The sequence below is a fragment of the Diceros bicornis genome, chromosome 9 (genome assembly GCF_020826845.1).
Source record: "Diceros bicornis minor isolate mBicDic1 chromosome 9, mDicBic1.mat.cur, whole genome shotgun sequence".
Taxonomy (NCBI): Eukaryota; Metazoa; Chordata; class Mammalia; order Perissodactyla; family Rhinocerotidae; genus Diceros; species Diceros bicornis.
Window position 1 is genome coordinate 44,280,587 of NC_080748.1, and position 12,742 is coordinate 44,293,328.

The 12,742-nt window shown below is 34.5% G+C and overlaps 1 long non-coding RNA gene across 2 annotated transcripts in view; it reads left to right on the plus strand.

The window, feature by feature from the left end:
• Positions 1-5,798, plus strand: part of LOC131410254 (uncharacterized) — a 43,021-nt gene extending 37,223 nt beyond the window's left edge. For both annotated transcript variants that reach the window (XR_009221200.1, XR_009221199.1), the window contains exon 3: positions 5,617-5,798. This is a non-coding gene — a long non-coding RNA (uncharacterized LOC131410254). The remainder of the gene's footprint in view (positions 1-5,616) is intronic.
• The last annotated feature ends 6,944 nt before the right edge of the window (positions 5,799-12,742 follow it).

Here is a 12,742-nt window from a genome sequence, read left to right on the forward strand (position 1 = left end):
TTATTCAATAGGTTCTGCAAAATGTAGGTCTCGTGAATAATTAATCTGAAATGGTCATTCAATGTTGTGTTTCATGGACTTGCTATAATTCACATGAAATAGTGTGCAAAATTTTGTGTGTATGCACAAATGTACTTTAAATTTTTGTGGAAAAGGGTTATAACATTCATCAAATGTTTAATGGTGTCTGGATGCAAAATAAACTGAAAGTGTTCCAGGCAGAATTTACTGTGTAGTCTGTGAACTACAATAAAGAGAGAATTGCTTTAAATGTGGTTGTCATTGCTGCTATTGCTGTTTTTGGCGTTGTTGTTGTTATTTGGGATTAAAAAATAACTTTAAGTAAGCTTTAAACATAAAATAATTTTCTCCAATGCATGATGCTAAGCTACATTTTGTGTTATACCAGAAAACACTCCTCCAGCTGCAAAAATCAGAGAGTATTTCCAATTAATTCTTTCACACTCAGTTATGCATGGGTTATATTTGTAAATCATATTATTTCTGTCTGGATTATTTCTCCCTCTCTATCCAACAAAATCCTACCCAACAATAAAAGCCTTCCTATAATGTGGGCCTATCTCTGAGATTTGGCTTACTTAAGGCAAAATTAATTTTTATGACTATTTAAATTATGTGGACAAGGGCTATATCTTCTTCATTCTTGTTTTTCTCCAACTTGATACATAGTGGGCATGCATTAAATGTTATTGGACTCAGTAAGATTTGTTTGGAATATGGGAAAATATATATGATACTTAATTTCACAGCCATTTTACAGTGGCAAGTTGCCCTTATATGTAACAGATGTTGCTAGAAGAAGTGAGGTTTACTTCCAGTACGTAGTGTAATTGTTTTGGTCACCTCTGCTTTGTAATTCATGACTCAATACTCTCTCATTGACATACAGAAACTAGCATTGTTGTTGCTTTTAATTCTTTAGCAAGTTAAGCAGCAATTCCGTATTTCATGTTATTTACTTAATGAGTAAATATTTATGGGTTACATTTTAGGTACTAGACACTTCGTAGGCCCTAGGGATATGGAAATAATCAAAAGAAGACAAGGTACCTGTATTCATTCAAGTGTGGTAGAGAAATATGAAGAAATAGACAAGTGTTGACTTAATCTCAAATTATATCTAATCTTTGACGACTTCTCTTCATTATACTAGCATACTGTTATTTTTCTCATTTAAGTGTTCTCCTCCCCACTTTCTGTCTTCGGAATCTGTACCACTTCCTTCCTCTAAGTTTACGCAAATATCTTCAAAAGAATTGACTTCACTTCTCTCCCTCCTATCTTCTCTTATTCTATTTCGTATTGTATCTTAAATCTTAACACTGTGGTTTAAGCCACCATCATGTCTCACTTGGATTATTGCAATAGCCTTCAAATTCTTCCAGTTTCTACCAATGTCACCTAAGAAGTATTTCAAAATAGTGGCTTGAATGATGCTGTTAAAATGTGTATCAGCTTGGGCCGGCCCTGTGGCTTGGTGGTTAAGTGCGCGCGCTGCGATGCTGGTGGCCCGGGTTCGGATCCCGGGTGCGCATCGAGGCACCACTTCTCCTGAGGCCGAGTCCCACGTGCAGCGGCTGGAGGGATGTGCAGCTGCGACATGCGGCTATCCGCTGGGTCTTTGGGGGGAAAAAATAAAATAAGAAAAAAAAAAAAATGTGTATCAGCTTATGTCACTTCTCTGCTTAAAATCCTCCTGTAGCTTTCTATTTCACTCAGAGCAAATACTGAGTCCCCCCAATGTCCTGAGAGGTTCTAAGCAATCGGGCCACAATACCTCTGACTTCATTTCCTAACAGTCTCCCCTTATTTCTGCCTTGTGCTTCCCCCTCATCACGTCAGGCATGCTCCTATCTCAGAGACTTGGCACTCTTTAGTTTGTCTAATATGTTCTTCCCCATATATGATCCCTCACTTCCTTCAGGGCTTTTCTTAAATGTATCTTCATAGCCTGTCCTAACAACTACGCCTAAAATTGCAATACTTCTTACACACTACCTTCAATTCCTCCTCATTGTTACTCTAATCCAGTCACAACAGCATTTTCGCTGCTTCTCAAACACACCAGGCATATTACTGCTTTAGCAGCTATTCACTTAGTATTCCATATGCCTAGAATGTCCTTCTTCTGGGTGTACACATGACTTGTTAACTCTTTCCTTGTTCGAGTCTTTCTTCAAATGACATTTTTCTAATGAATCCTCTCCTGATGATTATATTTGAAATTGCCACCTCCTTTTCACACTTGGTAATCTCTTTTCAATAATATTATACTTAGTATAACTTTTCAAGTATAAAATTTATTAATTTTTAAAGTAGTGACCTACCTATACCCACCTAGTAAAATATGAGTTTTACAAAAGCTTGGATTTTCACTTTAATACATGAACACATAGTAGGCAATAAATAAATATTCATATATAGTATGACAGGTAATGTTTAATATCCGTTAGTTGTAAATGCTATGGAGAATAATAAGTGTGGCTAAGTGGGAAATTTTTTATAGAAAGATATCAGGTAATGTTTAATAGCAGTTAGTTGTAAATGCTATGGAGAATAATAAGTGTGGCTAAGTGGGAAATTTTTTATAGAAAGATATGCTTTTTTCACACAGTGTTGTCAGGGAAAGGGTAAAGCGTGAATTGACATATAAATGGAGAACTGAGGTGCGGGAGTAAGCTGGGAGAAAGAGTTCTAGGCATAGAAAACAGCCAGTCCAGACCCCCAAGGCCTGAGAATCCTTAGTCTATTATAGGAACTGCAAGTAAACTAGTGTGTCTGAAGCTGAGTGAACAGTGAGGAGAAGAGTAGGAGGTATGGCCAGAGAGGAAATGGGGCTAGGTCATATAGATTTTTCAGTCATTGAAAGATCATTGGATTTTATTCTGAGTGATTGGAATGACATTAAAGGGTTTTGAGCAGAGGACTGACATGATCTAATTTATACTTTTAAAGGATATTTCTGGCTGCAGGGGAGAGTTGATCAGGATAGAAGAAGGAAACCAATGAGAAGGCTATAAAATAGATGAGGAATGTTTGTAGCTTGTACCAGAGTAGTAGCATTGAAGGTGGTAGATAGAAACTGGTCACATTACAGTTATGATTTCAAGATAGAGCTAACAATATTCTCTAATTAATTGAATGTGGGATTTGAGAGAAAGTTGGTAATCAAGGATGATTCCAAAGTTTAGACCTCAGTAATTGGAAGGACAGAGATGCCGTTAATTGAAATTGGCAATAAACGAGCAGAAGAACATATAGGGGAGAAATGAAATTCAAAGTTGGACGTGTTGAGTTCAAAACATCTATTTAACATCCATGTCTCAAGTTAAGAAGAAGAGTCTAGGATGAAGAAGAATATTTGTGAACCTGTAATTTCCATTTGATGCATTTTGAGTTTAAAAGTAAGAGAGATGAAGAGGAAGAAGAACAGTCGATTCAAGAAATAGATGAGAAACCAAAAGAAAATATTGTCCTGATAGTCAAGTAAAGAAAATATTTCAAGAACAAGTGAGTACTCGACTATCCCAAATGATATGATAACTCAAGTGACATGAAGACTGAAAACTGGTCATTCGTTTTAGGTGTTGGAGATTACTGGAGATCAAGTCAGAGTCATTAACTGCACTCAGAGAAAGTACAGCCTGCAAAGTTTCAGAATGTTCTGTGTCTACAGTGAAGTAGCAGTACTTCTAGCAGAACATCTATATCTTTCCTAACCTCTGTCCACAGCTCTCCATAAGCTGTGTCATGTATATACATGACATACCTTATGATCTTGCAGTTAAGGAATGTAAATATAACAGTATTAAAGTCTTCATGTTTTAATTGAGAGTGAGTTTTACAGAAAATAGGAATTTTGAATCTATAATATTATATGAGATTATATAGTGAGAACTGAAAATATTTTTAAGCCTATAGACAAAGGTCCAATATTTTAAAGGTTCAATATCACTTCTCAGGTTGTTTTAATATATTAATATACTAAGGAAAAAGAAAAAAGAAAAAATTCTAAGTATCTGAATCCTATAAGTCCTTTACCTTGTCTTGGTATTGTTAGAATTTATTGAGCCTGTCAGGAAAAATCATTTGATTCAGCTATACCAGGTCTGAAATGTCATAAATGCTTTCTAACTTAAGAAATTTACTGAGACTACAATTTATTTCATAAATACGTCTTATTGATTGTTTCAGGATATTAATGGGAAGATAGGTTAGATACAGAACAGAACTACAAAAAATCAACAATGCTTATTTCTTGACATTATTGTTTACCAGGCTTTGATCTGTGTTAAATTCTCTTGTAAAGTTTTATAAAGTTAAGACAAACTTAAACTATTATAGAAGGAGTATAATTTTAGACATTTAGGTCTCACATAATAAAATATGGTGTAATATCATTTTGCAAGCAGTAAGATATAAAATCAGAAACTAATTAGAAATATAGTATTTTATCAATCATATCTTCTGTCATTTTCAGCTTCCTTTTAAATCAGAATTGTCTAAAATTAAGATATATTAAATAATTTAGATGAATGACCTATCCTCCTGGTAGAATTAATATAAAAATAAAAATGATTTGCGAAGGGAAAGGTTTGAAAAGTTTAATAACCTAGATTTAAAGTGTAGCAAGACTTTTAGTACTTTCATCAATTTTAGAACTAAAGTCTTCCTAGTCATTTCTCAGACTATAATAATATGTCCTTAAATAATGACTTCCAATCTTTAAAATGTTAGTTGTCTTTGCATGAGACCAAGTATCTGTTTATTGACTCTAGTTACCCAATGAAATGCACTGGCAACATGCCAACGGTATGTTTAGAGAGTGATTGACTTAATAAGTTACTCTGATGTCTGATATGTTGAAAACACAGGGACACCCTTTTTACAAGTCGTGTATAGCATACCTTGACTCGTGAGTCACCCAGTTGGAGCAATGCACAAAGCTACATTAAATAGAACTTAAGTGGTTTATAAGTAACTAATTTCTATAAATGATTATTTATTTTATTGATATTACATAGTATTTTTTTATACATTGTTATAAACTCAATTTCTTTTTTATCTTCCCACCAATCAGATAACATTTTAGAAATCATATTTGCATTTGATTGAATTACGAATTAAGTTGAAATCTCATAGAAGGAGTTTTTTCGTTTCTTTGTTGTTGATTTTTTTTCCATTTCACATCTGATTCCAGAGACTAATACCAAACAAGGGTCTAATGTCTGATATTTAAGGAGTAATATGATATTATTTCAATAAGTGATGTTTTTGTTCACCTAAAGTGAAATATAATTAATTTAGTTTTACCGAGAAATGAAATTCCACTGCAAAAAAGTTTTCTAACTTATTAATACCAGTTATTGTAATAAGATGATACCACTTGCATCATTCAAAAACATGTTTTAATTCAACTCTTTTATCAAAATACAAGAAAAAGAATTGCATACATCTAAGGCAAATTTAAAATAATAAATATATAATTTATACAAAATTAATATTCCAATTAAGAGATACTCTAGTTGCAAGAACATTTAAAATAGACTATAAAATATCTAATTAATTTATATTTTATATCATTTTTAATAATAGGTAACGTGGAATTGATACTGGCTCAAGACAAGGTTGACATAAGGGAAGCCATATAGTAGAAAAGAAAAACTCTGTTGTTAACTGTGAATGACCTCCGACAAACTAACCCAGCTGGGTCTGCACCCTCCAGGAGATCTAACTGCTAGGTAGGTTTTACCACCCCTGCTTGTGCATGGACCTCCCAGCTGTGCTAAGATGATAACTTTGTTCTTCTGAGTTCCTTAGGAATGTGATGACCCCCGAACAGAGAATCTATGCTAATAGCCATCATCAATGAAAACTGAAAGATCTGGTGTGGTGACTTCCAGTCTGTAAGACCAGAAGGTCAATATTCCTAACTCCCTGCCCTATAACCCACCCGTCTATATAACTGCTGGAAGATTTGTGCCTCCTTAAGATGTTTTTTTTCAGACATTAGTCGGCCATCTTCCCTCTTGCTAGCAAGCTGTAATAATAAAGTCCTTTTTTTCCTACCACCTTGCCTCTTGACTATTGGCATGTCTTGCGGCGAGCAGAAGGCCCACGTTGGGCAGTAACAGTTTTTCATTTGAAGCCATATCATCATATTTACATCTTTTTTTTTTTTTTTTTTACTACTTGAAAGGTTATTATATAATATTTTCTTAGGAAAATCAAGACAGTAAAAGTATTTTATTACTACACCATATGAACAGGATCTATTCCTATTTGTAACTAGAATTTAAAAATTAAGTTAGAAATGGTTTGTCTGCTATGTATGGTGATTCAAGTCTATTAAAGGTTCACCAGAGAATTTCAAATATAGTTTCTTTGTATAGGGAATCAGATTTATTACTTCGGGATACATTAGGTTATTAGTTTTAGATGTTAAACATTAGCTACCTCATTAATGAATCATCCTAACCTTAATATTTGGCTGAATTGCTTATTAAGTACAGCCCCAAACCCTCATCTGTATTTGGAGCTGGGTTTCTTTTCTCTAGTGGATTGGCCACAGTGGCCAGTATCCTATACGAGAGGATAGGATAAAGGATTGTAGAATATAAGGGGAGTTGGTAAAAAGACTCCTCAAACACTGACAGTGCCCATGACTTAGATGTCTAATACCAAAAGTCTTAACCACTACCAAAGAGAAAGGATAATTGCTTGAGAAATTTGTAACCATAGAAACCTGAGTAGTTAGAACAACTCAAGTACCCATTGAAAAGGGGATAAGTCTAAAGACCAATGTCTAAAGCCAACACAATGTTTGAGATTATTGGAACTCTAAGTGGCTTGGAATTGCCTTGGGGGAGGCTTGGCTTTCAGTTTTTGTTCCGTTGGGAATCACGCCAAAGACCGTGGTGACTTTTTGTTACTGCTTATGTCACTGTGAGTTATGTTCCTTGACTGCTCTTATTTCTTCTGTCGGAGAAGGACCTAGTTATACATTTGTTGTGCCTCTAGTTGAGCCATTTAGATGGAAAAAGACAGGGAGAAAAAGAGGAAAAAAGAGAACAAAATAAATGCAAGTGAATAACTTCTTTATTTCTAGAAGTACTACATTTGAAATGACTTATTTTAGAAAACTAAAAAGATAGTTTCTGACTACTTAGGAATAATATAAATGACTGATAACTTCTTTGGTTTAAATTAATAAGTGTAATTCTCAATTTTTATAAATATTTTTCATTGAAATCAAAATGCACCTCTGTCATAGATAATGAACATGTTCCTTTCATTTCAAAAACATCAAATATCCAAATGATTTTAAAATGATAAAGAATGAACATTAATAAAATATGCATTAGAACCAGAGCATGGCTTATATTAGAAAATGCAAAATTAGAGTTGGAATTTACACAAGACAAGAAAAAAACAAAGCAAGACAAGAAGACAGGGAATACAATGACCATAGCTTTTATCTTTTCCTATAACAAATGTCCTCAGTTTAGGTGAATACCATCATCTTATTTGTCTATGTACTGAACTATAACGATAAAGATCAGGGAACTGTGTTAAATAACTTTACAAGAGTTTTTACATAATGCAATAAGCATAGTTCACAATTACAACTTACGAATAATTAAAAAGTCAGGGCCTCATTTTACATTACTATTGAAAACAATCTCTGATTTGTATTTAGAAGAAAATTTTAGAACATAAATTTAAATAGAAATGTACAGCAATATAGGTTTGTCATTGTAATTGGATACAACAGATAAATGTTTATACTTGAAGTTACCTAAAAACTATTGAATTAAAGAATCGTTAAGATGATAATTCCAGTGATTTGTGACTATTCACACGAAGATTATTCTAAGTAAAATAATTAATCAAAAATACTAAATATATAATTTAAAACGGTTATTGCTATCTTGGGAAGTGACTTATTATTAAAACATTAAAACTTACATGTTTTTTCCAGCTTATCATTGTTTGCTTCTGCATCTATGTTTTTTACAAGTAACCAAAGAAATTGAATAACTTAGTCAATTGCCTTATGTGCTAAAGACCATCATTCTTCTGTATTTATTTATTTACCTTACTTTTGTTTAACTCTATTACTATGGCAACTAATATACTTATTTACTAACAATTATTATGTTTGGAAGCAAAATTAACTCTTTCAAGCCATTTTGGTACAAATTGCCATACTCAAAGAATACATCCTCCAGAAACAATTGCAACTTCTTTGACCTACTCTTAGATTTATTGTTTTGTTTTGTTTTGCTAGTAGTAGAAATTAGTGGTTAAATATCTGATAGAGCAATTCAGATATTCATAGTTTTGGTTCTGGAAGAGATAATCCATTTTATGCACTAAATGTATTGTCACGTTAAAATGTTTTTATCAGTTATTCATATAAAATGCTAAAATATGTCATTTTGATTTAAGAGAAAAATGTTTAAGAGAAAATTGTTTGAGAAAAATAATGTAAATATGCTTAAGAGATTGGAAGATTTCTATATTGGAATATTAACACCCCTTTTCCTAACCACCCCCCCAACACCCCAGCCAAAAACTTGAGTGATATATTCTTGTGGTTATTTCTTTTTATTTTATTGTGATTACCAAGTTAAATATATTGGATTTTCTGCATAAAGCATGAGGTAGAGAATTATTTCAAAAGAAGATTGTTCCAAATAGAGTCCATGATAGAACATAAACAGATTGAAGACAACTAACACTTTGTGGAATACTTTCTTCTTTTTCACTTTGCTTTTTCACTGTAGACAGAGGGGGCCCAAGGGACACTTGGATATCTGATAAGAGTTAAATAATACTTGTTCTGTGCTGATCCTAGCTAAAGTTGTTAGTTTCCCTGTACTGATCTCTCAAAATTTGGCTCGTCTTCTCTTTAAAGTTTTATCTAGAAATGTCATAGTATTGGAGTATCTCAAGTTTCTGGTTAGGGTGTACAAAACAAATGTGATGTCCTTCATTTTGCCTGGTAAATGAAAGTAGATATTTTTCCCCAGTTCTCCTAGAATCTACTCCAATCAATTTCTCTCTCTCTGTAGATAGCTAGAAAGCTAGCCATTATATACGTATGGCTATATATATACGAAAGTATCTATCTATATATTGCTGTATGTGTACATTTATTTTACCATATATTTTTACTATATATATATACATACAAATACTTACACATAGGGAGAGGGGGGAACTATGAATATGTGGTCATAAAATTGTTGCTGATTGAAGGAAAGTCCTAGATCTTTTCTTGTGCATCTTCAACCAAAGTAGAACTTGCTCAATGATTGTAGCGCAATGTGAGAAGCCAGAATTATCTTCATTTGTGGCTAAGTAACCAGAATGCCTTGACAGGTAGCCCAGGCTGATGGACATGCATGGAAGGAGTTTGGGAATGAATGGCTCTTTTCCATTTTATTGTGATTAGAGATCTTATTGTGATCCTTGACTTTGCCTTGAAAGAAAAACAACAGAACATTTTTCTCCATGAACTCTGCCCATTTTTAAAGTCATCTTTGACCCTCTAATAGCATAGTGCTATTTTAATGACAGTTGCTCATTCCAAATGGAACTACACATTCCTTCTTTCCACAGTGATTACTAGGGGCTTCTTATGAGGAGATATGAAAGGAGAGGACGACATATTTATGTTCCACTGCACGGTCATTGGGGTGATTGTCTCAGCAGGGTGATTAGAAATCTTTCTGTGAAGGACATTAATTGTGGTCCTTAGCACCTGCCCTCCTCTTCTACTTTCTCCCTGTACTGAAGGTGGGAGTGAGGGAAAAGGAGTGACTGGAAACTATGTTTCCTCATCTCACTTGCGAGTAGAGTTTTTCAATTAAGTTTAATCATGAGGGGCACTTCATAGAGATTTAGAAGACAAAAGAGAGATGCAGTCTTTCTGTGGTAGTAGCTGTGGAAAGATATGGGCATTGCCATATGGAAGACTTCTCTCCTTGACTTTCACATGTCCTCTTGAGACTCATCCATTTCAAGACTTCAAACAACCAAGATGAGCAATGAGAACTTCCAGAGTCTCTAGAAACCATCCTAGATGCCATCACTTTGGTTTTGCAGGCAGCTGAGATCAGTCGTAGTAGCTTCTCTGTGCCCCTGTACTTCCTGACCATGACTCCCACAATCTTCCAGTAGTTATAAATGTCTCTAATTCCCTGATTAAACATCATTCTAGAATTAACAACAAAACAAAACAAAAATAAAACTTGAGAGAAGTACTGGGTTGGGTAGTGTCCCTCCATCCTCAAATTCATGTTCTTTCCAGAACCTCAGAATGAGGCCTTATCTGGAAATAGGGTTTTGTAGATGTAATCTGTTAAGATGAGGTCATACTGGAGTAGAGTGGGCCCTTATTCCAATATGACTGGTGTCCTTATAAGAAAGAAAAGGAACACAAAGGCAGAGATACACAGGGAGAATGTCATGTGATGACAGTGGTAGAGACTGGAGTGACATAGCTCCAAGCCAAAGAATGCCAAGGATTGTTGGCCACCACCAGAAGCTAGAAGAGGCAAGGAAGGATTCTCTCCAGAGTCTCAGAAGGAGCATGGCCCTACTGACAACTCGATTTCAGACTTCCACTCTACAGAACAGTGAGAGAATAAATTTCTTTTGTTTTAAGCCACCAAGTTTGTGGTACTTTATTATGGCAGCTCTCGGAAAATAATACAAGTGGTCTCTGTTTTCCTGACTAAACGCTGACAGTTACAACTTATTTGTGCATATCCAGGCTTTCCAGGAGACAGGAATCAAAACAGATTTCTCAGAACAATCTTTCCTAAACTTTAGAAATGTATATATGTTTTTAGAGGCAGAATCAGTATAAATCTCAGTGCCATATAAAATTTCCATTTGAATTTATGTTTTCATATTTTCTCTCAGTAGAAGTTGGGATCTCAGACACTTGAGTGAAAGTTTACCAGTGCCTGTGATTCAGAAAATTTGGGGCAGGGGAAACTTTCTTTCAACAAAAGAGAGGACAGTAATGTGAAGTTTGTGGGGCCAATTCAGACAGCTGAATTCACCCTGGGAAGGTAACACTGGTGCTGCAAAGAAAAACGAAAGCGGCAAAAAGAAAACAAAACAAAAAACAAATTTATGCTAATGGCAGAGTGAAGAACATTTGATTGAAGTTGTTTACAATCAAATAAAGGCACATGATAATGCTTATTTAGCACTTACTAAGGCTGATATGCTTCTAAGCACATTCTGCCAATTAATCTATGTAACCTCGCAACAAGTTTATGAGGTAGGTACTTGGATTATCTCTATTTTACAGATGAGGAAATTTGCAGAAAAGGGATTAAGTTACCCTCCAAATGTCACCCATTGAAACATAACAGCAAGGCTGAAAAGAGCTCTGATTATCAGGCTACCTTGATCTTGCCGTAGCCCATCATTTCTTTACCAAGTGAAAGTGGCCGAGTTGGGGTTGAAAACCTGATGCTCTGGGTCAGAAACATGGCTCTCTGCAGCCTCCTGGTCTCGTATTTCCTTTCCTTCTAGACCACACTCTCTTTTGTTACTGAAGTTCCTTTCCCAAGTTATTTCTGATTTTCTATGTTCTGGATCCTCCTTCTTCTTTAGGTGCCAGCTACAATTGCGATATTGATCTCTAATGACATTAGGATTATCTGACCCTGCATAAATAACTTTTTTCCTGAGAGTAAGAATAGGTCAAACCAATTTCTTATTATTTGTTAAGAGAAAAGCTTAGAATACATATTTTTAGAGTGCTTGATTTCACCAGTTATATTATATTAATAATGAATTAAAAAAAGATGAAGCAAATAAGTTTGATTTACAGAAGATTTCCAACATTTGTTTTCCTTTTTTGGTGTTTCGTATGGCTCAACTGAAAAAACTTAAATTTCTGAGGATCTAAATGATAAAAATACCTTAAAAAGATTAAATTCCAAGCTCCCAGAGAAGCACTGACATTGTTAACATCACAGGACAAATGCAGAAAGCCAATTTTTTTTTCAGTGACAGAAATTCTATTAATAAATAAGGATAAATCGTAGTGTCAAGAATAATGTTCTTATAAAGTGTTTTTTTTTCCTTCTGGGAGCTGGCCTGGGAATGCTGCCATGTGCCTGAGAGAATGACTAATTTTTTTTTTTCTTGTTCAATGTGATTCCCATATTAACTGGAGCATTTTTTATTCATGGTATAAATATTAGTGATAGTGTTTCCAGATAAGATTAAATCACAGTCACTAATATAACGAAATATGGGGAAGAGACTAGAATAATCAAGTTTAGTGTTTGAAAAACCAATAAGCTTCCCAGTATCTGGCAAATCCAGGGAAGATAATGATTGGGAGACCCACAAGAAAACTAGATTGTATAAGGATTAGCCTTATTCATAAAGTAAAATATGTAGGAAAAGCAGTATCAAACACAACATTCATGTACAATTGTCAAAGAAAAACACACTGCTTTCTTAGTTCAGGATGCTATAACAGAATACCATAGACTGGATGGCTTAGAAACAGCAGAAATTTATTGCTTATGGTTCTAGAGGCTGGAAGTCTGAGAACAAGGTGCCAACATGGTCAAATTCTGATGAGGGCCCTCTTCCCGGTTGCAGACTGCTGATGTCTCCTTTTATCCTCACAGGGCGGAGAACAAGGAGGGGCAGCAAGCTCTCTTGTGACTCATATAAG